Here is a 27,992-nt window from a genome sequence, read left to right on the forward strand (position 1 = left end):
TGCTTGATATTTGATAAAGGAAATTGAGCTGTTCTTTCTATTGCTTTAAGAGCAGTAGATCCTGGGGGTGAATGCTGTTGTGTGACACATCAAGACCAGCAAAAGCACAAAAGAAATGAGCTTTGAAAAGAGAGGTAATTCCTTCCTTCCTTCCCTCCCTCCCACACCCGCTCCTTCCTTCCCTTTCCTTTCCGGCCAGTCTCCCTCTGTTGCCCAGGCTGGAGTGCGGCGGCGGCATAATCTCGGCTCACTGCAACCTCCCTGCCTCGGCCTACCGAATACCTGGGATTGCAGGCGCACACCACTACGCCTGGCTGGTTTTTGTATTTTTGGTGGAGACGAGGTTTCGCCGTGTTGGCCAGGCTGGTCTCCAACTCCTGACCTCGAGTGATCTGCCCGCCTCGGCCTCCTGAAGTGCTGGGATTACAGACGGAGTCTCGCTCACTTAATGCTCAATGTTGCCCAGGCTGGAGTGCAGTGGCGTGATCTTGGCTCGCTACAACCTCCACCTCCCAGCCGCCTGCCTTGGCCTCCCAAAGTGCTAAGATTACAGCCTCTGCCCGGCCGCCCATCGTCTGGGAAGTGAGGAGCGCCTCTGCCTGGCCTTTGTGCAACCTTCCAAGTGTGAAGTGACAGCCTTCATTGTAGAATGAATGAAAACACTGGCACTAATTATATAACACCTTGGCAACTATCTCAAGTCGTTGATGGTGGAAGTATTGGAATTATAGAAGAAAGCAAACACACAAATTTGACTAAAGGTGATTTTGTGACTTCTTTCTATTGGCCCTGGCAAACCAAGGTTATTCTGGATGGAAATAGCCTTGAAAAGGTCATATATATATGAACGTATCTGATTTTTTTTCCCCGTATAATTCTTACTTTGTGCATTTGATATTCAGTTGTGTTTGTAATCATGGAAAAATAAAAGCATATAAAAAAATAAAAAAAATAAAAAAATACATAAAAAAGAATGCAATAAAAAAAAAAGAAAAGAGAGGTAATTACCTAAAATTAGATCAAGCCGAAACTGTTCTGTTAGGTAAATCCTGCTGCTACATTGCCTTTAGCAAGCTAAGCATGGGATAATATTATGTTCTACCAAAAAAAAAAAAAAAAAAAAAAAAATCTAAAACCTTAGCCACAGGAGAGTGTGCTGAATATCTAGTGTTTTCAAGCCTTCTCTTATTTTTCTTTATTACTTTCCCGACTTGAAAGAAGACATGGCAAAGTGTAGGGACAATTGATTTAGGGCATGGGAAAGGGTAACCCGATTTTTTAAAATGTTCTCATAAATCAACAAATTAGTCTTCTTGAGATCATTAAGTGATGTTTTTGAGAAATTAGTGGCCTCATTCTAGAACCTAGTGGACAGGCTGTGTTTTCAAAGCTAACAGCTTGTTCTAGTTGCCTTGCTTTAATTGAAGGCTTAGTACCTCTACCAAAAGCTTCAAAGTAACACGGGCATTGAGCTTCCCCAAGAAAAGGGCAGTAAAACAAACAATGTAGAAGCAAAGAACCAGGTATCTTGGCAACATTGTAATTATGGCTGCTTGTGACTTTCTACAGGGATTTCTTCTTCAGGACTATGAATTTGGCCCATCGGGAGAACTTTGGCTAGCTAATATCTGCTGGGGAAATGTATGGGATCAGATCTCTGATTTATGAGATCCCTTCCAAGTGGGATCTGATAAATTATTAAAATAATAATTTTGAAATCTGTAACAATTTGAGAAAATACTTCTGACGTAATGTTCCATGAAAGAAGCAAGATTTAAAAAATAAACTTTTCTGTGATTACAACTGTGAAATAATTATGGATATGTACAAACAAAGTCTCTAAAACAATAGCTAAAAATGAAAAAGGCCAGGTGTGGTGGCTCACGTTTGTAATCCCAGCACTTTGGGAGGCTGAGGAGGGAAGATAGCTACAGCCTGAGTTCAAGACTAGCCTGTGCCATCAGCAGTAGACTGGATAAAGAAAATGTGGTGCCTGTACACCATGGAATACTACACAGACATGAAAAAGAATGAGATCATGTCCTTTGCAGAAGCATGGATGGAGCTGGAGGCTGTCATCCTATGCGAACTAACATAGGAGCAGAAAACCAGATGCCATATGTTCTCACTTATAAGTGGGAGCTAAAGAGTGAGTAGATATGGACACAAAGAAGGGAAAGACAGACACTCGGACCTACTTGAGGGTGGAGGGTTGGGGGAGGGTGAGGATCAAAAAACTACCTATTGAGCTCACGCCTGTAATCGCAGCACTTTGGGAGGCAGAAGCAGCCAGATCACCTGAGGTCAGAAGTTCAAGACCAGCCTGGTCAACATGATGAAACCCTGTCTCTACTAAAAATACAAAAATTAGCTGGGCATGGTGGCACACGCCTGTAATCCCAGCTATTTGGGAGGTTGAGGTAGGAGAATCGCTTGAACCTGGGAGGTGGAGTTTGCAGTGAGCCGAGAATGCGCCACTGCACTCCAGCTTGGGCAACAGAGCAAGACTCCATCTCAAAAAAAAAAAAAAAAAAAAAAAAAAAAAACCACACATACAATCCCCAAAACCCTACCTATTGGATACTAGGCTTATTTATTACTTGAGTGACGAAATAATCTGTACACCAAACCCCCATGACATGGAATTTACCTATATAACAAACTTGCACATGGACCCTTGAACCTAAAAGTTTTTTTAAAAAAGACTAGCTTGAACAACATACAAAAAAATTAAAAAAATTTTTTAACAGAAAAACATTTAATTTCTGGTGAGATTTTAGAAAATGCTTAGTTGATTTTGCCTTAATTCTGTTGCAGTTGATGCAAAAAGCAAAAGAAAGGCAGGGTGACATTCAAAATATTTTGTATGCTGTATTCTACACTGTGGAGGCTGCTCCAATAAGCAGCTGTAGTAATTACAGAGGGCACCAGATGGTGGCACGTAAACACAGCTTAGAGAGCCAGGTGGACACTGGGCTTTTCCCACTAGGGTTCCAGAGTGGCCTCTCCCCTTCCAAGGTCTGGGCCCAGTCTGTCTGGGGGAGTGTCAAATGTGGATGGGAGCTGTTGGAGGCCCAGCAGGTTTCTGGAGAGGGGTAGACACCAGGGCAGCCCCTCAGAACGCCCTACCTCAGCCCAGAGCAATGGGTGTGTTGGAGGCACTCGATGTGTTCAGGCATCATCTCATTGCCATCTAGTACTGTAGTAGTTCCAGATTTTAACAAGTGGCACAGCTGTAACAATGCCAATGAGCTGACAGGAGCCCTGATTACCAACAGTCTTGAAAGAGAGGGCCTGAGAGAATGCTTGCAAAGATCTTACTTCCTATAATCCCAGCACATGGGAAAGACTCCATAAATGCTGGCAGTTGTAATAGGATAGCAGTCCTGCTTACACTTTTATTATTATCAATAAGCAAAAAGCACACACCCTAGAGATTTTTTGAGGTTCCTTGAGGAGAGGATGGATGTCGGGTGTGGCCATCAGCCCCAGCGCTGAGAAGGGCTTATACAGACAGAAGCATCAGGTGGTATGATGACTTAGCTTCCCTGGCCTTTCTCCCCACTTCTGCCCATCAGTAGTTACCTACCTCAGGACCCTCTAGTTATTAACGTGGAGAGGGGGGCAAAGAAGGGAAATGCAGGTAGTTGAACCTGAGAGATGGTGCCAAATTGTCTTTTAATAACAGTTTTTTCTTCCAAACAACACAGAAATGCATGTCTGTACACAACAGGGACAGGATTCAGGAATTAGGAAGCCCCAACAAGAGTGCCAGGGGCACCCCAGACAACCAGACACAAGGCTATGGCTGACCTTCTAACCTTCTCACTTCATAAAAACAGAACAAGTTCCTTCCTCAACTTGATACGTTAGCGTTTCTTGTAAATACATTTCCTGTGTCTAGTTCATCTTACTTCATAAACACAGACATCTGCTTTCAGTTTTGTTAAGAATGTGCTAAGAAACTTAGTTGAAAAACACAATAAAGGATCCACAGAGGTCTGTCCTGACAGAACGAATTAGTGTTCAAACTAGTTCTGGAGGGAAACATTCAACACCACAGGGCTACAAGCCAGCATTCCGGCTCGCTGAAGAAAGGCAACACTCGACACCCATGACCATCAATCCCATCCATCGGGGTGGAGCATGGGGGATGCCTTCCATTACAGACTCAGTGTGACCCATCTTCCCCGTCCTCCCACAAGGAGTCAGAGCCTTGGGAAGATGCCTGCAGAGTCATCACCACTGCATCCTCATCATGACCTGTATCTATAGATTTTTCTCCCTTCAAGTACTATAATTTCCCACAGAACTCTGCTCTATTGGCTGACATACAGTATGTGCTTACTATGTGCTAGACATTGTACTAAGCAGTTTACATGGATTATTTCACTCTATGCTATTAGGCAAATAGTCTTATTGTGCTCATTTTACAGAAGGAAAAACTGAGGCTATCGATGGATGGATGGATGGATGGATGGATGAATGGATGGATGGATAGATAGATAAATAGATGAATGGTGGGTAAAGCTGAGATACAAACCCAGTCTTAACCATTAAAACTGCCTTTATGAATAATAATGTAAGACAAAATAAATTTGAACTTCTTTAATTCAAGTCTACTGAATGATAGTGATAAGTATAAAATAATCATATCAAACACTTATAACAATCTTATAAGATAGGAGCCATAATCATATCTGTTTTACAGAAATGCCTAAAGTATTACTGGCCCTTTCAATGAAACCACATACAGAAGGAGAAACACACATAGACACATAGGCACATAGAACAGAAGCAATCACATGTGCATTTGGAGCTGGATGCAGAAGTATACTTACAGGCAGAAGCAGATTGCCTTAGGTTGAGCTGTTGTAACTTACAGGCAGAAGCAGATTGCCTTAGGCTGAGCTGTTGTAACTTACAGGCAGAAGCAGATTGCCTTAGGTTGAGCTGTTGTAACTTACAGGCAGAAGCAGATTGCCTTAGGTTGAGCTGTTGTAACTTACAGGCAGAAGCAGATTGCCTTAGGTTGAGCTATTGTAACAAAATACCATAGACTGGAAGGTGTTATCCAGGTGGATAGATCATCCCTCTATCCATAGATGCCTTAAGCAACAGACATTCACTTTTCATTGTTCTATAGCCTGGGAAGGTGCCAGCAGATCTGCTTCTTTGTGAGGGCTCTTTCCTGGCTTATAGACAGCAACCTTCCTGCTGTGTGCTCACATGGCCCTTCCTTGGTTTATGTAAATGGAAAGAGAGAAAGCTCTGGTGCCCCCACTTATTATAAGGGCACTAATTTCACCATGTGGCTCCCATCCTTGTGGCCTAATCTAGGCCTAATTACCTCTGAAAAGTTCCACCTCCAAATGCCATCATATTGTGGGGTAGGGCATCAACACATACATTTTGTGGGGGACACAAACAGCTCATAACATAGATCTTATGCAGAAATCACAGAGGGATAGCTACACAGAGAAAGTGGATCCTAGTCATCCATCCATCAATCCACCCTTCTATCCATTGATTCATATGGTCACTTACCCACAAACCCATCCATCCATCCATCCATCCATCCATCCATCCATCCATCCATCCATCCATCCATGCAATTAATATTTGTTCATTGTGCATCACCCTGAAGCCAGCGAGACCACGAACCCACTGGGAGGAACGAACAACTCCAGACATGCTGCCTTAAGAGCTGTAACACTCACCGCGAAGGTCTGCAGCTTCACTCCTGAAGCCAGCAAGACCATGAAGCCACCAGAAGGAAGAAACTCCGAACACATCTGAACATCAGAAGGAACAAACTCCGGACACGCTGCCTTTAAGAACTGTAACACTCACCACGAGGGTCCGTGGCTTTGTTCTTGAAGTCAGTGAGACCAAGAACCCATCAATTCTGGACACAGCATGATCTTAGCTCACTGCAACCTCTGCTTCCTGGGCTCAAGCAATTCCCCTGCCCCAGCCTCCTGAGTAGCTAGGATTACAAGTGTGTGCCACCACGCCGGCTAATTTTTGTATTTTTAGTAGAGACGGGGTTTCACCATGTTGGTCAGGCTAGTCTCGAACTCCTGACCTCATGATCTGCCCACCTCAGCCTCCCAAAGTGCTGGGATTACAGGTGTGAGCCACCGTTCCCGGTCACTACATATTCTGAATGCTTAAACACCTGAGAGAACTCAGAAAGAAAACACACATGGATTGAGAACGGCATTAAGTTCTTTCCCAATAAGTTATTTTCCAATTTATCTGCATTTGTCTGAGTAAAGAAATACATTTCTAGTTGCAAAGTGAAATTATAAGCAGGTTCTTTCCCTTCGAAATTATTTTTCATCCTTCCAAGACCCAGGGGGAAAATATGGGAAGAATTCATTTCCAAACAAGGCAGTTAAAGGTTACAACTTCTAACCATCAGGAGCCAAAGCCTGCTCATGCATGCCGATGGTGGACAGGGATGCCGGGGTCCTCAGGGAACTCATGTCCCCCCTCCTCTGGTCAGTGGAGGATCATTGCATTGACCAGTGAACCTCAGCAGTTTCTTTTTTTTTTTTTTTTTTGAGACGGAGTCTCGCTCTGTCGCCCAGGCTGCAGTGCAGTGGCGCAATCTCGGCTCACTGCAAGCTCCGCCTCCCAGGTTCACGCCATTCTCCTGCCTCAGCCTGTCCGAGTAGCTGGGACTACAGGCGCCCGCCACCACGCCCGGCTAATTTTTGTGTATTTTTAGTAGAGACGGGGTTTCACTGTGGTCTCGATCTCCTGACCTCGTGATCCGCCCACCTCGGCCTCCCAAAGTGCTGGGATTACAAGCGTGAGCCACCGCGCCCAGCCAAACCTCAGCAGTTTCAACGTAGCAATGCAGATGTCCAGGGGCTGTGCTGCTGAAATGGCCTTTATGTCTTCCCTCTTACGAGCGGGCTGAGTGTGGCCCTTATCCTTCTAAAGAGAGGTCTACAAAGCAGCTGGACTGTGGTTACAAATTCATAGAGAATAGGGCAGACAACTATGGGCTGGAGACGCCCAGGAAAAAAATATCAACTGGCCATTTAAAATACTAAGCCAGGAGCCAATCACATATTTATATTAAAAATAGCAAGCTGCCCAAATCCAAATGCTTTATTGTAATCAAGTTGCAACAGCAGACTTCCTACCTAGAGATATCAAATACTTAGTGGGTTATTTTAGTAACCAAAGCAAAAAAGTATTATTACAAACATGTACTTATTATGTGGACGAAGGGGTATTGTCCTTGTACTCTCCTATTAAAATACTCTTCAGTGAAATAGTTATCATCAATCCCATATCATAGATGAATAAAGTGAGGTTTAGTAAGAAGTTTACTCAGTTGTTTTAAACATTTGCCAAATCGGATGACTTCCTTCTCTGAAACAGGCCTATTTTTTTTCTCTCTCTCTCATGGAAAGATTTAAATTACACATAAATTGGGAGAATATACAAGAACTCTCCATGTACCCATCACCCAGGCATAACAAGCATCAAGTCATGGGTCTCTCTCTGTCACCCAGGCTGGAGTGCAGTGGCGTGATCACTGCTCATTGTAGCTTTGACCTCCTGGGCTCAAGCAAGACTCTTGCTTCAGTATCCCAAGTAGCTGAGACTACAGGCACATGCCACCATGCCCAGCTAAGTTTTGTATTTTTTTGTAGAGACAGGGTTTTGTCACGTTCCCAGACTGGTCTCAAACTTCTGGGCTCAAGCAATTCTCCCACTGTATTGGTCCATTTTCATACTGCTATAAAGAACTGCCCGAGACTGGGGAATGTATAAAGGAAAGAGCTTTAATTGACTCACAGTTCAGCATGGCTGGGGAGGCCTCAGGAAACTTACAATCATGAGAGAAGGTGAAGGGGAAGCAGGCACCTTCTTCACAAGGCGGCAGGAAGGAGAAGTGCCAAGTGAAGGGGAAAGAGCCCTTTAAAATGCCATCAGATCTTGTGAGAACTCACTCACTCTCACGAGAACAGCATGGGGGAACAGCCTCTTGCATGAGGCAGAGCAAGACCCCATCTCTTAAAAAAAGGAGGGCATGGGGAGGGACTGATTTCTCTTTGCCAACCTAGGCCCTTACGATTGGCCATGGGACTTCCAGTCATAATTCTAAGTGAGGGTTTCAAACACATTTAATGAGCACTTTCTTATTTATTCTTTAACAGAAACATTAAAACTGCAACGGAAGAATAATTTTCAGATGGAGAAGTTTCTCCCAAAATTTGCCAAATATTATGCAATGTCTTTTCTTACTGCAGTATGTATAACTTATCTTCTGAAAAAGAAGATGTATTACTGTGACTTAATACCAACACAACAGACACAGTTTGTTCATCCTATTTGTTCTTCACCAGAAAGGAAAGAACATTAACTGTATTTGACTTATAAGCTGGAGCAACATCTGACCAAGGGCCTTTCAGAACATAAACTTCTCTCAGCAAGCATAATTGGAAATTAAGGTCTACCGGTTTTTGTGTCAGTTTGCTGTAATAACAAATGGGCTCTGGTAGCAGAGGAAAACTTTTTCCTCTATTCTTTCATGTTCCACGCCTGAGGCCTGTGAATTAAACTGACAAAGACAGATCAAAAAGAGGAAAACGTGAGAGTTTATTTATGCATGTAATACACATACACACAGAAGTCAGTGTGTAACTCTGATTTCAGTGAGTGAGTAACTCAAAGGAGTGGATAGACAGGCTTATATACTGTCTTAGAAGGGAATGAGTAGGAAAAGAAAGGCACTTATGTGAAAACAACGACTTTCCAGAGAGGTAAATGGGGCTGGGTGTGGTGGCTCACTCCTGTAATCCCAGCACTTTGGAAGGCTGAGATGGGAGGATTGTTTGAGCCCAGGAGTTCAAGACCAGCCTGGGTAACACGGTGAAATCCCGTCTTTACAAAAAATACAAAAATTAGGCAGGCATGGCAGCACGTTTCTGTGGTCCCAGCTACTTGGGAGGCTGAGGTGGGAGAATTGCTTGAGCCTGGGAGGTTGAGGCTGCAGTGAGCTGTGATCATGCCACTGCACTCAGCCTGGGCAACAGAGCAAGACCCTGTCTCAAAAAAAAAAAAAAAAAGATAAATGGGTTTTGAGGAGAACAAACAGGAGATAAGGAAGTTTGTGATAATGTTTTTCTATGCAGTTATGAGTGATACGCCTCCTCTTTCACGTCTCCTGCAGGACAATTAAACTTCCCTGGAGAGAGGATTTGGGGTCGGTTTATTCACGGTCTCTTTTCTTGAAGTAAATCCACCCTGAAGAAGCATTTATGACAGACTTATTTTCCAGAAGTTGCTGCTTTTAGTCAGATAAGAGAAGCTCTAAGAAGGCTTTTTTTTTTTTTTTTTTTTTTCTCTAACGGTTGAACTGAAATGCCTTTTGCTTAAAATAATCTTTATACCATCTCTGGGGTTCCGAGTGGGTTTCTCCATCACCAAATCTCATTAGCTTCTAACTGTAAAAATCTGTTTCTCACTCAGACCACACATCGGCTATGTCTTGCTGACAATGCCGCTCCTGTGTCCTCTTCATTCCTGGACTCAGTGTGAAAGGGCAGCCATCAGACTTGTCATTTTGTTGTGGTGAAGGAAAAGAGAAATGACTGAGCCATGGCTGTTTCTGAGAGCTGCTGTTTGGATGTGCAGTTTATCACTTCTACTCACTACCATTGGCCAAAGCAAGTCAGTTGGCCAAGTCTGCTATTAGTGGCAGCAGAGAAGTCTATGCCTTCTATAGACAGGTCATGGCAATGCTCAGGGAATCTTGTTGGTAAAGGCAGTGAACAATTGGAAACAATACATTAATATAATTTATCAGTCTCCAAAGATTTACTCTTGCCTTTCCATTCTGCTTAGAAAAGTTTCAGAGAAGTAAGGCTTGAATTGGCCTTTCAAGGATGATTCTAGGCAGGGGTAAAATAGATGCTAATGCAGCAATATTTGGAAAATAAGAAAAAATCCCAAAAGGCCAGGTCACATGGAGTGAAGAGAAATGGTGACCATAAAGTTGTAGATTTGGTGGGGCCAAATAGTAAAATTGGGACAAATGAGACATTTTGGTTTTATGCTTTTCAAACATTTCCACCAAAGCCTTCCTGATGGCCAAGGGGAATTAGTACATTTCCTGAGGTTTTGAAAACCATCTTTGAAGGTTTGAGTGACATCTTAAAAAGTAACAAAAAGTTTGCATTCTGCTTCAGAAATATTCAATTTCGTTTTATTATGAAAACAATGTTTTACTCACCTGAAAATCTTCAAAGAAAATTGACGCTTTGAGAAGTAGCCCCATATTCAGCCAGGTCTGTGCTCTGATTTGATATGCTTTCTGGCAGCAGACTGAGTGCCCCACTGGAGAAGTCTGCTTCTTTCCCCTTTTCTCCAGATGTAAACATCTTCCAAATAAAAGGAGAAGAAAAATATATAACCTCTCTTTGTGACATACAAGTTCTGGTATAGATTATCTTAGTTATATTGTCTCGATCCCTTTTTCTTTGGCTATTTATTGTTACTCCATCTGTTTGCCCATTACAAATGGGGAATTAAACTCTGCCGTTGCGATTATACTTCCATCAGCCCATTTCTCCCTTCATTCACGCATGTTGTTACTGCTGTCTGGAATATATTTGCATGGTGCCTTCCACCTTGTCCCTTGTCTTCCAGAACAATCCCTATTTACCTTTTCAAACCACCTCAGGCTGAGAGCAGCGGCTCACACCTGTAATCCCAGCATTTTGGGAGGCCAAGGCGGGAAGATCACCTGAGGTCAGGAGTTCGAGACCAGCCTGGCCAGTGTGGCAAAACCCCGTCTCTACTAAAAAATAGAAAAATTAGCTGGGCATGGTGGCACACGCCTGTAATGCCAGCTACTTGGGAGGCTGAGGCAGGAGAATCACTTGAACCTGGGAGGTGGAGGTTGCAGTGAGCTGAGATCGTGCCACTGCACTCCAGTCTAGGCAACAGAGTGAGACTCCGTCTCAAAAACAAAACAAACCCACCTCACCACCTCTGTGAAGGCTTCCCTGATCCCGGCATGCTAGTCACTCTCATCCTGGGGAACTGCCACTGTGCTACTGTGTGAACAGAAATATGGCAGCATCTACAGAAACTAAAAATGCAAATACCCTTTGATCTGCCAATTCCACTTCTAGGAATCTTTCCTACAAAATATTTGTTCCTGTGTGCGAAAGTGTATGTACAAAGAATGCCCAGTGAACTGGAAAGCAAAGGGACTGTCCATCAATGTGAGAATTGTGAAATAAGCTGCAGCACCAGAATACTACGCAGCCATGAAAAAGAACGAAGTACGTATATGTACAGATCACCCAGATTTTGTTAAGGCGAAAGGTGAATCACAACATATTATATAAAAACATACAATGCCATGAAAATTTCATATGAGTGCAAAATGTTAGCAGAATGCATATTAAATTGTTACAGTTGTCACAACTATAGCACAAAGGAAGTTGAGGTTGGTGGTGACAGTGCTGTAGGACTTCACTTTTTACTGCAGGCACTTTAGGGTTGCTGAAATCTTTTATGACTAGAGCATATTTGGATATTGTTTGCCATAATTAAACAAACTAAAATGCCTAAAACTAAAGTAAAATAATACCAATTTATTTTTTATTTTATTTTATCTTTTTAAGACAGGATTTTGCTCTGTCACCCATATTGGAGTGCAGTGGCACCACCATGGCCTACTGCAGCCTCAACCTCCCAGGCTCAAGTGATCCTCCCACCTCAGCCTCCCAAGTACCTGGGACTATAAGCATGCACCACTATGCGTGGCTAACTTTTTTTGAATTTTTTTTTTTTTTTTTTTTTGAGACGGAGTCTTGCTCTGTCACCCAGGCTGGAGTGCAGTGGCGCAATCTCGGCTCACTGCAAGCTCCACCTCCCGGGTTCACGCCATTCTCCTGCCTCAGCCTCTCCGAGTAGCTGGGACTACAGGCGCCCGCCACCACGCCTGGCTAATTTTTTTTTTTTTTTTTGTATTTTTAGTAGAGACGGGGTTTCACTGTGGTCTCGATCTCCTGACCTCATGATCCGCCCACCTCGGCCTCCCAAAGTGCTGGGATTACAAGCGTGAGCCACTGCGCCTGGCGCTTTTTTTAAATTTTTGCAGAGATGAGGTCTCACTATTTTGCCCAGGCTGGTCTCTGACTCCTGAGATCAAGCAATTCTCCCACCTTGTCCTCCCAAAGTGCTGGAATTACAAGTGTGAGCCAACGCTCCCAGCCTCCAATTTATTTTAGCATATTTATAAAATTCAGAAAAAATGAAAATAAAAATCACCAGTAGAATTGTTACTTTCTATAAATAAAATCATTTAAAAGTTGTTCATGTGCAATATTCTTTTCTTTCGATAAGCTTCACTCTGAAATTAAGACACCCAGAAGAGAGTATTTTGTGAAACTCACCTCCAAATAGCTTTCATTAGTTGACTTAATTTTGTTCGCAGCTAATAAAGTACAATCTCAAAACACTGATGGTAAACACAACTGACTACAAAACTGTTGAGGGAAAACTATGATAGAAACCTGGGCTACTAAAAGTTCTAATGCAAGATAAATTTCTGGACTTGTGTTTAAAAGAGAGTTTGACTAAAACTAATGACTTTATATGACCTAATTCAACCAATCACATTTGGCATTCCTGTAGTTTATTACCTGCTTTCATCAAATCAGTAATCTTGGTTATATAAAGCATGCTTCAGTCGTTTCCATTTTCTTTTGTCATCAGGAGGACTGACTAAGAGCTGGAGTAACTAATGGAAATTCCTTTCATTCTTCATCAAGCTGAGTTAGAGGTTTCCTGAAGCTGAGTTGCTATAACCCTATAAATTGTTAAAAGCCTCACCCCCAGAAGGCTACGCACTGCAACGTTCTTCCCCAATGTACTTGGCTTTATGCATGCCCTGCGCTGCACTCTTCTTTATTAGCACTGTTATGTTATTCATTTTAGAAGTCACATTCATTTTATAAAGCGTCTTGGGACTAGGATGCTTTTCCAATCCACTTTTGTTTGGATGACTATGCCATTACTGTATTTATGCCTCAACGACATCAAGAAATCATCCCTAAGGGCACCATGTAACATGTATAATGTTATCAGATTTAGAGGTGCTGGGCACTCCTGTGATCTGTAAAGAACACCCACCGCTGTCCTTATGGAGAAAATGAGGCCCAAGGCAGTTAGGTCACTTGTCCAGCTCATAGCCATCAATGTCTCACGGATTTCCAACAGCAAAAGTTGTTTTGCAGCCAGCCAGGCACTTGGTAGTGTGTGCCTATAATCCCAGCTAGTGGGAGGAGTTCGATTACAGCCTGAGCAACATAATGAGACCCCATGTCTTTTTTTTGGAGGCGGAGTCTCACTCTGTTGCCCAGGCTAGAGTGCAGTGGTGCGATCTTGGCTCAGTGCAAGCTCTGCCTCCCGGGTTTATGCCATTCTCCTGCCTCAGCCTCCCCAGTAGCTGGGACTACAGGCGCCTGCCACCACGCCTGGCTAACTTTTTTGTACTTTTAGTAGAGACGGGGTTTCACCATGTTAGCCAGAATGGTCTCGATCTCCTGACCTCATGATCCGCCCGCCTCAGCCTCCCAGAGTGCTGGGATTACGGGCATGAGCCACCGCGCCCAGTTGACCTCATCTCTTACAAAAAAAAAAAAAAAAAAAATGTTGTTTTGCCCCAGCAGCAGAATGGATTCTCATTTTGAGGCAATAAGATGTCTGTTAATGGAGACAGATGAAGAGGCAGGCTGGTTCTGAATCCCTGTGCCTGTTTTAAGTCTTTCTGTGCCATTGCTTAAAAGCCTTATTGAAAAATAATTTACATGCCGTAAAATTCACTCATTTTAAGTGTACAATTCAATGATCTTTACTACATTTACAGAGCTGTGCAGCCATCACCACAATCCTATTTTAGAACATTCTCATCACCTTAAAAGATCCCTTATGACCATTTGCAGTTTATTTCCCCCAGAAGAAACTACTTGCATTGGAATCCTTTTCTTGGGGTCTGATTCTGAGGGAACCCAAAAGAAGACACTCCCCACCATGGTGTGCAACACATAGTGAGCCTAACGCGGACATCCATTCCACTCCAACCTAGATCTGCCACGCTCATCAGTTCATCCCCGACACATCAAAGCCAGGTGCTATCATCAAAAAAACAGACAATAACAAGTGTTGGTGAAGATGCAGGGAAATAGGAACCCTCATAGCCCATCAGTGGTATTGTAAAGTGGTGCAGCTGGTGTGGAAATCACCTGGCGGATTCTGAAAAGGTTAACAGAGTCATCATGTGGCTCCACCACTCTACTGCCTGGTAGATACCCAAGAGAACATATGTTCACACAAAAACTTCCAGACATCTGTTCCTAGCAGCATTATTCATAATGGCCCCAAAGTGAAAACAACCAAAAGTCCATTAACAGATAAACAGATAAAATAGAGAGGACTTCCTTATTTTGCTGACTCAGGTTGACTCCAATCTGATGTTTTCTGGAAGACTGCCTCATCTCAAAGTTTAGTTTGATTAGGTAGAACTTAGCAGAAGTGACTCTATCCTGGTTTGGCCTGGTCTACCGGGGGCTACCTAGTGTAGGAGGCAAGTCCAAAACAGTGGACTCCCATAAACTTTTTTTTTTTTTTGAGACAGAGTCTCACTTTGTTGATCAGGCTGGAGGGCAGTGGCATGATCTTGATTCACTGCAACTTTAACCTCTTGGGGCTCAAGCAATCCTCCCACCTCGGCCTCCAGAGTAGCTGGGACTACAAGCACATGCCACCATGCCCAGCTAATTCTTGTATTTTTTATAGAGATGGGGTTTTACCATTTTGCCCAGGCTGGTCTTGAACTCCTGGCCTCAAGCGATCCTCCTGCCTTGGCCTGCCGAAGTACAGGGATTATAGGCGTGAGCCACTGCACCCAGCCTTTATATACCATTTTAATAAAGGGAAATAGATTGTGGAGAGGCGACTCAACAAAGGAGAAAGGGAGGCAGGGATTGGGCTTCTAGGGTGGAAAATTGTGGAAAGGTGACTAGGAAACATATGGTGAATAAGGTTTGTTTTGCAGATAAAAGCCATTTGGAGTTAGTCTCCTCGTGGTATGAGAGACATTAGAAGAGGAGGATACTTTACAAATGGAATTTTATGTCACCTTTACAAAGGGAAATGTATGGCCTACTTGTAAACAGCAGAAGGAAAGAGAGTTCCTTTGGTGTCTGCTGTTTCTTAATTGCCCTTAATTCAAAATAATCTTATGCTACAGTGGCATATTTTGGAGGTGGCATATTCTGATCCCCTCCAAAAGACTGGAATGGAGCAACAAGAGGAGCTGAATCCACTTGCCAATCCACTTGCTAATCCATAGAAGCCAGGTAGTTCAATCAATTAAAATAAAAACACGATTCCAGATTACTTCCTTTGTGCACTTAATTACTAACCCTGCATGGTAAGCAAGGCACTGTCTGGCAAGGACAGTCACAGGCAAGATGCCCATCCACTGTCAACATGATGATGCCATGTTAGGACTAATATTTTCATGAGCTCAGAAATGGGTGAGGGTGAGGGGTCCCAAATTAGGGTGCATGGCCTTCTGGTGAGTCTCAAGAATTGGAGGTATGAAAAGAATTTGTTTTTTATTATTGAGCAGAGCGCTAGGGCTTGAAACTGGGAGCCAGTGGTGTGGCTCTGCTGGTTGGAGAGTTTTCCCTGAGCAGCCTGCTGGGAGTGAAATTGAGTAGGAGCTGCTGCACTGGTCAATTTACCTCCCAGCAGGTCCAGGGCTGCAGACCTAAAGCCAGCCTGAGCCAGGGAGACTGAACCTGGACTGGGGCAAGAGGAGGAGCGTGGGCTGCGCTGCACGGCTGGGGCTCGCTTTGTTACAAGATGCATTGATTCTTAGCAAACTGCTTCGCTTGTCTCTGGGGCCTGAAGTTTTTTTTTTTTTTTTCCAGAACCCAGAACCTTGATTTTTAGTGATCTCACAACAGGCCTGGGCCACAGCAGGATGTTTTCTGTATGATCTAAGTCTTCGAAGCAGGAAATAAAAACAGAGAAAAATATTGCTGCACACACCTTCAGTGGTAGAAAAAAAAATGTGTATTCCAATGAAAAACTATGCATCATCTCTAACCCACTCTTCTGCCCTGTCAGAGTAGGATATTTTTCCTTCTGATTCTGAGTCATATTCTGAGCTATTTTACAACTCTGCAAACTACAGATAACAGAAAACAGCCATGTGAATTCTGTCCTGTCTGACAGAGGTCTGGCTGACTCCCCTCTCCAACCTGTTAAAAAGAAACAGTTTTTAGGCTGGGCGCGGTGGCTCATACCTGTAATCCCAGCACTTTGGGAGGCGGAGGCGGGCGGATCATGAGGTCAGGAGATCGAGACCATCCTGGCTAACATGGTGAAACCCCGACTCTACTAAAAATACAAAAAATTAGCCGGGTGTGGTGGCAGGCGCCTATAGTCCCAGCTATTCGGGAGGCTGAGACAGGAGAATGGTGTGAACCCAGGAGGCGGAGCTTGCAGTGAGCCGAGATTGTGCCACTGCACTCCAACCTGGGTGACAGAGTGAGACTCCGTCTCAAAAAAACAAAACAAAACAAAACAACAACAACAAAAAAAAGTTTTGCCTTTTTCACAATTCATTTCAATAGTTCCTTTACACCCATATCAACTTGTGCTTCTTGACTTCTTTTCTGAGCCCACTGTAAAATCTGCCTGAATTCCTCATCAAAGGAGCTAATTTATAAAACACTTAACATGTGTGTGTTGTAATATATGAATGAAACTCTAGATTTTCTCTTTTCCTGAAAATTATCTTTAAACAGCCCCACTCTGCTTCTTTCTATGTCTTTCTAGGATCATGAGGTCACATGGTCTGGGTAGGTCTCCAAAGGGGAAAGTGTGTATTTTGGGGGAGCAGGAATGAATGGCGACTCACATTGACTAGATACTTAACTGTCTACTGATGACTTCATAAACACAATTTAATTATCTCTTTTCTTTTTTCTTTCTTTTTCTTCTTTTCTTTCCTTTCTTTCTGTATTAGTCCATTTTCATGCTGCTGATAAAGACATACTCGAGGCTGGGAAGAAAAAGAGGTTTAATTGGACTTACAGTTCCACATGGCTGGGGAGGCCTCACAATCATGGCAGGAGGCAAAAGGCACTTCTTACATGGTGGCAGCAAGAGAAAAATGAGAAAGATGCAAAAGTGGAAACCCCTGATAAACCCATCAGATCTCGTGAGACTTAGTCACTACCATGAGAACAGTGTGGGGGAAACCACCCCCATGATTCAATTATCTCCCACCGGGAGGTCCTTCCCACAATACGTGGGAATTAGGGAGTACAATTCAAGAGGAGATTTGGGTGGGTACATACAGCCAAGCCATATCACTTCCTCACTTCCTCCCTCCCTCTCTCCCTCCCTCCCTGCCTCCCTGCCTCTCTCTTTCTTTTCTTTTTAGAGATGAGGTCTTGCTTTGTCACCTAGGCTGAAGTACAATGGCACGATCATCGCTCACTGCAGCCTCGACTTCCTGGAATCAAGCAATCCTCCCACCTCAGTCTCTCAAATAGCTGGGACTACAGGTGCATGCCCAGCTTGAATTTAATTTTTAAAACGACCACATGCAACAGCAATTGCTACACCATTTTATGGAGTAGGAAACTGATGTTCGGAGTTAATTTCAGAGACGAGTATTTTGTGGGGATAAGTATTATTTCAGTGATAAGCATTACGTAGAGATAATGTTCAGAAAGAAGTAATTTGCCCAATGCAGAGGCAGAAAAGGTATGATACCTTTCCTCAGCTATCATAAGGGTCATGGTTGAAACTCCTATAATGAAAGAGGGAGTTAACAAGGGAAAAGCTTAACAGATTAATTTAATCAAAGTTTTATATGATAGAGGAGCTTTCAGAAACGAAGACCTAAAGACCCAAGGAAAACTGTTTTTATGCCTCTCTTCAATGAAGAATGGACAGCCATGTAAAAATGCGATTGGACAAAAGAGAGTGATCGAATTGTAATAGACTGACAGGAGAAACCCAGCAAGGCTTATCTATTCAGATGCTTCTTGGCCTCTGTGTAGCAGTCCTTCCTCCTGGGTATGGGGCAGCACCTCTGGCATGAGGGTCCTCCAGGGAGGAGGGAGGAGAGAGAAGGGAAAGTGTGGCCTCCTCGGCTTTATGGCTTGCTCTAGGAGAGAGGAGTTTGAATTTCTATGATCTGCCTTAGGGAAGAGGAATTCTGGTTTCTATGACTTGTTTCAGGGGAGAATGAGGGATAGGAGACAGGAAGATGGAAGAAGGTCTTAGAGCAACTTTGTTTCTGAGGCTTTTACAATCTCCTTTAGTTCAAGGTACTCAGCATGCCAAGGCAGCAGATTTAGGAGCATCATTTTCTGAGCCCCAGTATTCCCCTGTCTGAAACTTCTTGGGAAAAGTCCAGAAATAGGGTTGGTGGATTGTCTTACAGGCCACTGAACCAGTCTCTCAGTTCCACGAATAGCTCAGTTCAGTTAAACACTTAACAGCTGTGTCTCATTTTAGGTGGTGGTTTTGTAGATGGGCTTCCACCTCTATGTGGTTACAGCAATCAAGTATTTAAGAAGAGGCATTTCTATGAAAACAAAGAAAAACAAAGATTTGTGATTAGAACAAACTATAAACTCAGTTTTTGAGTCCAGAGTGCAGCCAGTCAAGGGGATTTTTAGATGCTAGGCTCAAAACATCTTCAGCTGGAGTAAGACCAGTCAGTGGGAATCTGACAGATTTTCCCGGTCTGCAGTTGGCATCAGGTGTCTTAATGAACTTTCCGAGTAGTTCATACAGTAACACCGTGAGGCTGTCCATAAATAAGCTATTGAGGTGCTTTCCCTGAAGTTTACGTCAAGTGGACCAACTTCAGCTCACAGGGATCCAGAAAGAGAGTGGTCTTAATTTCAATAATTCCAAGCCAGGGGATGGGTGGAAAATTGGAACATTTGTTTGGATAGTTGTAGTCAGATACTGGAGGAAACTAAAACATTTAGGATCCAGTCTAGATTTTAGGTAGATAATGAACCCTCAAAAACAATGAGGTAGAGTCTAATAATGAGTGCAGTATAGTCTCTTCTGCAACAATTTTTCTCTCTAGAGTCACTCCCATTTCTACCAAAGATAATTAAAGGAAGACTGATTTGTTTGCAAAATAGGTTTAGTCTCATGAATGTTGGCCTGATTATTTACATAGGTGCAGTGAGAATAGTGATGGGCCACGTAAAATTTGCTTTGCTGGAACTTTTGATAAGAAATCTCAAGCTGGACCTCCCAAGGTTAGGAAGCCAAAGTAAGGACTTACCATCAGACTATGTATAACACTTATAGATTTGGGTGAATTCTTCTCTTCTCGAGGGCCCCAAAATATCGTGAGGTTCCTGAGCCTTCCAAGAAGTGACAATCCTTACTCACCTGTAAGGCTGGGAACCCTCAGGCCATTTTTTCCAAGGGCATCTTTATTAGCTCCGTAAAGTCAACCTTAGTTCCTTAAAGCTACCTGGTCATATCTGAAAATATGACATTCTAGTCAAAGCCTTGGTAATATAACCAGGGTTTCTAATTATATCCTGTTACAATGAGAACACAGTCTAATTGAAGTTAGGCAAATAACTATATTACCATAAAAATAAGAATACTCACAAATAGCTACTACATTCTGGAGGGATGAGGTAGGGAGAAAAAGTAAATGCCTCCATTTTTGTTCATAAAAATATACTTTACCAAATTGATGTAAGCTATAGGTAGCTTAAAAAAAAAAGTTTTCTTGGCCGGGAGTGGTGGCTCACACCTGTAATCCCAGCACTTTGGGAGGCCAAGGCGGGTGGATCACTTGAGATCAGGAGTTCAAGATCAACCTGGACAACCTGGGGAAAACCCGTCTCTACTAAAAATATAAAAATTAGTTAGGCGTGGTGGCACTTGCCTGTAGTCCCAGCTACTCGGGAGGCTGAGGCAGGAGAATCGCTTGATTCAACCTCTGGGAGGCGGAGGTTGCAGCGAGCCAAGATCGCGCCACTGCACTCCAGCCTGGGTGACAGAGCGACTCCGTCTCAAAAAAAAAAAAAAAAAAAGAATCAGCAATGTTCCAAATAAAAAGTCATTAAAAAATTATCCTCATCTGTTCATTCAGTCTCACGTAGTTAATTCTTGTTCTGCTTGATGTCGGGAGAGCAGTTTCATAAAGCTATCAGTTTCTTCATTAGAGTTCTAGAAATTCTTATCCAATCTAATGGTGTGATCTTAAAGAGATTCGAAACTTGTGTTCAAGAGTACTCATTAGTCTTTTCTATGAATCTCCATGAAGAGAAGCAATTTGACACGGTAGCTGATTGTAAATGCTTTTAGAGAAGAATCAAAACAATAACTAGATGACAAAGACTTGAAATAGCCATGGTTAGAATTCTGATGAAAGTTCATTATAAACAGCAATTAGCAAGGAAATTTGGTTATTTTTGTGGCATATAGCATTTCACATAGTAACTAAAATTATGACCGATAACATTAGATTTCTAGGACTCTCATACAATTTTTGGAACACTCATATGAATAACATACCCATACATATAACTTGAAATTTTAGCAACACCTATTCTTTGACAATATTTCCCATATAATTTAACTCATCAAAAAAGCCTAGTCATTTAGTATTTCTCCTTTACAAAGTAAGAGACCCCTTTGAACTTTTCAAGGACCCAGTTGGAAAATCCCAATGTTAATTAGTGGTCATAAAGGCTTAGACTTTGATTTTGGGAAATCTGCCAAAAATACCAGAAAGTTGAAAACACTTGATTAAATGTGATCTTGGTTATCTATTTAATTAAAGTGACAATGAAAGATTTTAAAGACATAAAGTTCCATAGTTGTGAACAAAAATTTAGCTCACTGAGAAGACTAACTTAAAAATTTTTTTAAATTTTATTTTAATTAATTAATTTATTTTGAGACCAGGTTATGAGACTGACTAATTTTTGTATTTTTGGTAGAGATGGGATTTTGCCATATTGCCCAGGCTGGTCTTGAACTTCTGGCCTCAAGTGATCCACCCACCTTGGCCTCCCAAAGTGCTGGGATTACAGGCGTGAGCCACTATGCCTGGCCTCACTTTTTTAAGTAATCAAAGACCTAATAAAAGACAGCACAAGCACAAGAAATTATCTTTATAAAGCACAAAATCTGTTTCCTAGTCCAATTACTTTAAAAGGAAAAAAAAAAACCCTTCATACATTCTCAGATCAATACTTCAAAAAAACTTTATCATTTCAACAGAGAAGAGTAAATTCCACTTTCTTTTCTTTTTTTTTTTTTTGAGATGGAGTCTTGCACTGTTGCCCAGGCGGGAGTGCAGTGGTGCGATCTCCACTCACTGCAACCTCCGCCTCCCAGGTTCAAGCGATTCTCCTGCCTCAGCCTCCCAAGTAGCTGGGATTACAGGCACCTGCCACCAGGCCTGGCTAATGTTTTGTATTTTTAGTAGAGACGGGGTTTCACTATGTTTGCCAGGCTGGTCTTGAACTCCTGACCTTGTGATCTTCCCGCCTAGGCCTCCCAAAGTGCTGGGATTACAGGAATGAGCCACCGCGCCCGGCCTATATTCCACTTTTGCGGCAGTGTACTGTTAATACTAAAGCTAATTTTAAAAAAAACCTTAAACCCAGGCAATCTCAGTCAGCTTTGATCACACAACATTTTTGCAAACCTTATTATAACCTTTAAAAAATATCCGGCTGGGCTGAGGCGGGCAGATCACGAGGTCAGGAGATTGAGACCATCCTGGCCAACATAGTGAAACCCCCATCGCTACTAAAAATACAAAAAATTAGCCAGGTGCAGTGGCGGGAGCCTGTAGTCCCAGCTACTCAGGAGGCTGAGGCAGGACAATGGCGTGAACCCTGGGGGGCGGAGCCTGCAGTGAGCCGAGTTCGCGCCACTGCAGTCGGGCCTGGGGGACACAGCGAGACTCCGTCTCAAAAAAACAAAACAAAACAAAACAAAATATATCCATTGGCTTTTCTCTTTTTTGAACAAAAATGCATTCTTCAAACTTTCCTTATCAAACACATTCTTTATTTCCTTGCATACAGAGCTGTTTCCCTTATAAGTTTTAATTCTATTTATTAGTTATAATTTTTATTTCATAATAACCTTAATTTCTAGTGAAAACTATCAAGCATTGTGAATTGTCTTCTATCAGCATTCACCATTTCATAATACCTAGAAAGATGTTTCCTCGATTTTTCATATATCTTAACAGAAACAAATATATTTAGTTTTTCCCATATAAAAACAAGATGCCAAAGTATATAAACTTAAGCTTATGCTTATTCACTGATATTTCAGTATTTTAACTTAGAAATGACTCAGCCATTTAACACATACCTATTACTTAATTTCACTTGAAGGTTTCAAGTTACCAAAACTATTTTTGAAACTTCTTTTTTTTTTTTCTTTGAGACGGAGTCCCGCTCTGTTGCCCAGGCTGGAGTGCAGTGGCGCCATCTCGGCTCACTACAAGCTCTGCCTCCCAGGTTCACGCCATTCTCCTGCCTCAGCCTCCCGAGTAGCTGGGACTACAGGCGCCTGCCACCATGCCTGGCTATTTTTTTGTATTTTTAGTAGAGACAGGATTTCACCATGTTGGCCAGGATGGTCTCAATCTCTTGACTTCGTGATCCGCCCACCTCGGCCTCCCAAAGTGCTGGGATTACAGGCATGAGGCACTGCGCCCGGCCTTTTGAAACTATTTTTAAGTAGACATATATTATTATAAGACATATATTATAGGCTGGGCATGGTGGCTTATGCCTATAATCCCAGCACTCTGGGGAGCTGAGACAGGAAGATTGCTTGAGCCCAGGTTTGAGACTAGCTTGGGCAACATAGTGATACCCTGTCTCTACAAAAAACTTAAAAATTGGCCAGGCATGGTGGTGTATGCCTTTAGTCCCAGCCACTCAGGAGGCTGAGGCAGGAGGATTACTTGAGCCCAGGAGCTCAAAGCTTGCAGTGAGCTATAGCTATGATCAGGCTATTGCCCTCCAGCCTGGGTGACAGTGTGAGAACCCTGTCTCAAAAAAAAAAAAAAAGACGTATATTATAATTATTATTGAAAAATTCTTCTACAAACTTTTATCTCACATCTTACTCAGTTCACTTATTCTTAACAATTATTCTTGAACAGTTCATGAACACTTTATGAGATATTAAACAAAGCTAGTCACTATCTTATGTATTTTTCTTGTTGACATATCAGGCAAGCATCAAAAATATCACGAAAGCAAAAAAACCAAAAAGCTAAACATAGTTCTTCCCTCTCCTTTTTTTTTCCTAATGACAATCATCTCTCTGAAGTGTGTATTTTCAAAAGATAACTACCAAATTCTAGAGAAGACGGGTGGGAAATTTAAGTCTCAAGGGCACAGGGAAAGCCTCTTATCAGAGGTTAATCTCACGGAGGCTGTGGACTAGATTTTAGGCTGGTGACTGAGCAGACATCTAGGGGCTGTCTGAATGTTTCCAAAGACCCATGTGAACGAACAAGATATTCATTTCTGAGAAAACTGTTACATTTCCCTCTAATTTGGTCTTCAGGCTCCCTGGAGAGTGGCTATAAACTGGACTTCACTACAGAATTTTGCAAGGAAGTCCACAAAGAAGCCTGGGAGAAGGTCCTGAATCTTAACTAAAGTTTAGCCGTAGAGACCAGAATCCTTCTTACCTTTTTACCTCTGATGTTTCCTTTCAGCAATTTTCTAGCCACTGACCACCAGGTGGAGGTGGGGGCTCCAAGCGGAATGTATTTAAAGGTACAAGGGAGCTGTATAGAAGCTCAAAGTGGACAAAAGAGGGAGGAGAGCAGAAGCAAATGGAAAGAAGAGGTCTTCCAGGAGCCAATTTGGGGCGATCTCACATTTCCCGAAAAGACTAATGAAGTTCCATATTATCCTTAGCAAAAATCACGCCAACAAGAAAGGAAGCGGCTGAGGGCCCGAGATGTAATTATCAGGGGTTCGAGAAGAGATTTTCAGTCAACTGAGAAGTTCCCATGGGAGAAGCAGGATCCCAAAGACAGAACAAGAGCAGACAGGCCTGAAAAAAAGCACAGCGTCAATATCATCTTCCAATCAAGCTGACTTCTGACGATAGAGCTCTTAAAAAAAAAAAAACCCTAGCCGGGTGCAGTGGCTGACTCCTATAATCCCAGCACTTTGGGAGGCTGAGGTGGGTGGATCACTTGAGGTCAGGAGTTCGAGACCAGCCTGGCCAACATGGCGAAACCCTGTCTCTACTAAAAATAGCCAGGTGTGGTGGTGCACACCTGTAATCCATCTTACTAGGGAGGCTGAGGCAGGAGAATTGCTTGAACCCGGGAGGCAGAGGTTGCAGTGAGCTGCAATCTCACCATTGCACTCCAGCCTGGGCAAAAAGAGTGAAACTCCGTCTCAAAAAAAAAAAAAAAAAAAAAATTCCTTTGAAATATTGCACTATCAGATTTTAGCCAGGACAAACAGCAAATATTCCTGGCAGTATTGTACTTCTCCTCCTTTTTAAAAAAGAAAGAAAACCAAAGGTATCTACCAAGTGACTTGGGATTGAAACCAATAAGCCTTTTATGACTTAACCAAGGATGCGTGGAGACTCTAAAGAAGCGCAGAGTACACAGCCCTCTCAAGATCCAGCCCTCCCAAAGACAGCCAGAAGAAAGGGGATAGGTAACTCCCAGAGCCGGCAGCAGCTGGCACGCTAGCTGCATGCGGGGTCCCACTCACGTTTCTCTTAGGCTCTCTTCTTGGTGTTTCTGTAAAACAAAGACCATCTCTGAGAGGGAAGGATCATAAAACAAGAGTTCTCATGGCAAGAAAAAATCACCAGAGTCACGATCCCCAAGAACTAGTTCGTACAAATAATTTTCTCCTGCTAATCTGAATTTGCAAAGGAAGGAATAAAGAGAAAATCTTACCTTCCATTCTCACCCGGGCACTGCAAGCAGAGATCTGGGAGAGCTGGCCTTGGTTAAAAAAAAAATTTAAAGAGTCTTAGATTTTCCTTGCAGGCATTCTGTCAATTGTCCCAGGATGGCGTCTGCAGGCTCTGCCATGGAGTCAGGTGTTTCAGGCACCCCAGGGTTGGTAGCAGAAACTGTAGGGATGGAAAAGTGTGATCCCTTTTTCCCCATCATAAGGGTCACAGCCAACACGGCTCTAACAAGGCAGGTTACCCAGAGAAAAGCATAACAACTTCATTATGTATTTATTTATTTAATTTATTATTATTATTATTTTTTGAGACAGAGTCTTGCTCTGTCTCCCAGGCTGGAGTGCAGTGGCACGATCTCGGCTCACTGCAAGCTCCGCCTCCCAGGTTCACACTATTCTCCTGCTTCAGCCTCCCGAGTAGCTGGGACTACAGGCGCCCGCCACCACGCCCAGCTAGTTTTTTTGTATTTTTAGTAGAGACGGGGTTTCAGCGTGTTAGCCAGGATGGTCTCCCGACCTTGTGATCCTCCCGCCTCGGCCTCCCAAATTGCTGGGATTACAGGCATGAGCCACTGTGCCCGGCCTATATTTATTTTTTGAAAAAGTAGAGATGTTGCCCAGGCTGGTCTTGAACTCCTGGGCTCAAGTGATCCACCTGCCTTGGCCTCCCGAAGTGCTGGGATTACAGGTGTGAGCCACTGTGCCCGGCCACAAGTTTATGCAATCAAAGTTTTACGTGACACAGAGCCTTCAGCAAGAAAGTTCTAAGACCAGGGAACACCGTTTTGATGCTTAAATTCAATGAAGAGTGAACAGCCATGCAGAAATGGGAGTGGACGAAAGGGTGTGATCTAACAGCGAGAGACTGCGTGGGGAACCCAGCAGGGTCTGTCTTCCAGATACTTCTCGGCCTCTCTGTGCAACATTCCTTCCTCCTGGGTGTGGGCAGAACTTCTCTGGAATGAGGGTCTTCCAGAGAGAAGGAAGGGCGATCTTTCTAGCTTTCACAGCTTGCTTTTTATTTCTAGGAGAGGAGCTCTAGTTTCAATGGCTGCCTTGGGGAAGAGGAATTCTGGTTTCTATGGCTTGTCTGGGGGTGATGGGGGCGGGTGGCAGGTCAGGAAGGCAGGAGAAGGTCAGAGAGACGTTGCTTCTGAGGCTTCTTCTGAGGCCTTCCAATCTGCTTTAGCTCACGGTTCTCGGCCTGCCAAAGCGCCATACTTTGGCGCGTCGTTTTCTGAGCCCCAACACCAGTATCATTTAGGATTTACATTAGGATTTGAAGCCGTAGCCATTGAAACTAAAATTACGCCATCCAGTTGGGTGAGGAGGGAGCCCTGCTCTATGTAGAGTTTTGGGGTTTGGGGACGATTTCTCCCCTATATCCTGACCACAGGGATACCCGGGGGCTGAGACGCACTTCTGCGATCCTTAGGAAACTGCTGTCAATTCAGAGGCCTCACCCAGCAAGTTGAATGCCAGAATTAGGTGGGGCTCCCCCTAGGAGTGCCTGGTCCTCCTTCTCCAATCTTGTTCTTCCAGGCGGAAAGCTGCGAATTTGCTGTCTCTGGAGCGCCGTGGGTTCTGGGATAGATGATGGGAGAAAGAGGAGAAAAAAATGTCCTACCTTCGAACTGGCCTTGAGGTCAAAATCGCTGCATACCATAAGCAGGTGACTAGCTCAGCAAGTCAGTTCTTTGGGATAACTGAGCAAATATCAAAGCCATCAGACTCTCAGAAAACGCTATTTGAAAGGGCTTTTTTGTTTGTTTGTTTTTTCAAAGAAAAAAAGGGCTGCAGTACACTAGGGGCGTCTTTGGAGAATGTTCTATTTGGGCTGAACAGGAACGTAGAAGGTCGTTCTCTCCTGCAGGGCACCCACACTGCTATCATCACTATAGATGCACACCAGTGGGTATTTTGTGTACATCTGTAACATGTTCAGGCTATTCTTTTATTATTATTATATTATTATTATTATTATTTTTGAGACAGAGTTTCGCTCTTGTCGCCCATACTGGAGTGCAATGGCGCCATCTTGGCTCACTGCAACCTCCGCCTCCCAGGTTCAAGCGATTCTCCCGTCTCAGCCTCCCAAGTAAGTAGCTGGGATTACAGGCACCCGCCACCATGCCCGATTAATTTTTGTATTTTTAGTAGAGACGGGGTTTCACCATATTGGCCAGGCTGGTCTCCAACTCCTGACCTCAAATGATCCATCTGCCTCGCCTCCCAAAGTGCTGGGATTACAAGCGTGAGCCACTGCGACTGGTCTATTCTTTATTTTAATTTCCATTTTATGCTCGTTTCGTATTTTCACTAAGACGTGGGAATTACAAAGTAGTTCCAGCTATGGGCTACAGTTTAAAAATAACTTCAACACCAACTGTTCATGTCAGCATTTTTTAATGGTATGAAAAAAGATATAAATGTATTTATTACCACTGAATTGCACACTTAAAAATGGTAAAGATGGTAAATTATGTATGTATATTTTACCTTGATAAAAAAAAAAAAGGAAAAAATGGTATGGAAAATTTAAGTCAACAAACAAATAGGAAGGCAGGCCTGAAAGTATTTCCGTATTCTGATCACATAATATTCTAAAAACAATATGAATTTAAAGCACATTTCTGTATCTGCAATAGAGGGAAATACAGTAAAATGATCAGTGTTAATTTCTGGGAAACTTTGCCTAGGTGCTCTAGTGCCCTCTTCTGGATATGTTGGAGTACTGCAGCTCAGGCAGAACTTAATGGAACCGCTTTGGCATTCTGGTGAAGCCTGCAGACCTCCTCCCGGAATTATATTTTAAAATGCATAAGATAAAAAGAATAACAAGGAAAATCATCATATTGAAATAAAGTTATGAAAATATCAAAATATTTAAAAAACAAATTTATAAGTTATTTATTACCCAACTAAGTTAAAATATTTAGC

The 27,992-nt window shown here is 42.9% G+C and overlaps 1 long non-coding RNA gene across 1 annotated transcript; it reads right to left on the minus strand.

Moving 5' to 3' along the window:
* Positions 1 to 24,844: 24,844 nt before the first annotated feature.
* On the minus strand, positions 24,845 to 26,634 carry LOC134732638 (uncharacterized). Its single transcript, XR_010115981.1, has 3 exons — positions 26,516 to 26,634; positions 25,037 to 25,215; positions 24,845 to 24,874 (listed from the first exon to the last, which is right to left on the minus strand). It is a non-coding gene; the product is annotated as an uncharacterized lncRNA (long non-coding RNA).
* Between the last annotated feature and the right edge of the window lie 1,358 nt (positions 26,635 to 27,992).

This window comes from Symphalangus syndactylus, chromosome 15 (genome assembly GCF_028878055.3).
Source record: "Symphalangus syndactylus isolate Jambi chromosome 15, NHGRI_mSymSyn1-v2.1_pri, whole genome shotgun sequence".
NCBI lineage: Eukaryota > Metazoa > Chordata > Mammalia > Primates > Hylobatidae > Symphalangus > Symphalangus syndactylus.